Genomic DNA, 1,443 nt, shown 5'->3' on the forward strand with positions numbered 1-1,443 from the left:
GGTCGATTTGAGGGGATTGATTGGGTTGGGAGAGATGGGGGAGAATTCAGCAGTATTGACATTGACCAAGATACACTGAACTCCAAAACTGACATGTTGAAATCTCTTTGTGTAACTACTTAAAGATAATGATAAAATTAAGAATGTAATCACACACACATACACCACACTTGTATACACACATACATACACACACACACACAAATGAGATTGAGTCTCTTCACTGCCCAGTTTCCTCTTCTTTCTTCTCTCTGCTTTTTCTGGCCAATCTATGTAACAAGGCCAGGTAGAGTGATATTTATGGCAGAAATGTATGTCAATCTAAAATTATATATTTGTGTTAAATGTATTTGATTAATATGGAATGAAAAGTCCTGAACGTAGGCATTTTGGCTCTGCTACTCTGTCATGGTAGTTCTGGGAAATGCTGACGTTAGTAACCAAACAATGCTGAAAGAGTAGTGAATACACTGATAAATAACAAGCATTGATAGATGAAATGTGAAAGGATAAGCATGAATAGATGCTTTGGGGATTGAACATTTTATAGTACTGAGTGGACAGTGTGAGGGGCCATTAAAGTAGAAGGTGCAGACAGAAGAGAAGGCAAGAGGAAAAAGCAAAGAGACATGTTTACCTTTTGCGTCTTTTACTGGAGAAGTTTCATAGTGGTAGATGTGTTATTTAGCCACTTGTGAATGTAAAAATTGATAGGAATGGTGAATGGTAATTTAACATTATAAAAACTTGGCTAGAGTAAAGAGAATAGCATAAAAATTTGTCCAGTTTTGTACTTAATACATGCTAGTGTTTCAATTGAAAACTGTCCCCAATCTTGATTATTTTTACTTAGGGGAAGACTCAGTTTTATTAGCAAATACTATTTACAGCACAGAGATGCAGAATGTTTTTGTTATTAAGTAACTGGAAAGGGAGTGTCTTCTATAGAGTGCTGAGTTATTGGTCTGTGGTTCTTTGCCGTTGTTCCTTTTCTGCCATTGCTTGTTTGTGAATTGTATCTTGTGCAGCTTGCTGCATTTTCTCCAGTTTCTACAGAGTCAGAGTTTTCAAGGGTTAAGTTCTGGGTTTACATAGCACCATCGTGGTTACATCCTCAACAGGCAACTTCCCTTGTTCAGGAAGAACTTCCCAGAACATTGTCTTCACTTTTGCCATATCTTGGATACAGTAACTTTTTTCCCCCTGAACATTCTGGTCTTATTCGTGCAGCTTTAGGCATCCAATCTCAAATGACCAAGATGACTGAAAGTTCCATTCAAGCTTTTTCGGCTCAGGGTCGTCTGATCACCTGTGGCCCTTCTTTGGGCCTACTTACAGAGGCCTCTCTTCCCCTACCCTGGCTCAGCTGTTGCCCTGGTGACGATGGGAGCCAGCGACACATCTACATCACATCGGAGACAGGACATATTCCTGCCCCATCTT

The 1,443-nt window shown here is 39.4% G+C and overlaps 1 pseudogene; it reads right to left on the bottom strand.

The window, feature by feature from the left end:
- Positions 1–945: 945 nt before the first annotated feature.
- On the bottom strand, positions 946–1,176 carry LOC150057091 (BBSome-interacting protein 1 pseudogene; annotated as a pseudogene).
- Between the last annotated feature and the right edge of the window lie 267 nt (positions 1,177–1,443).

Source organism: Megascapheus bottae, chromosome 11, assembly GCF_031878675.1.
Source record: "Megascapheus bottae isolate mThoBot1 chromosome 11, mThoBot2.hap1, whole genome shotgun sequence".
NCBI lineage: Eukaryota > Metazoa > Chordata > Mammalia > Rodentia > Geomyidae > Megascapheus > Megascapheus bottae.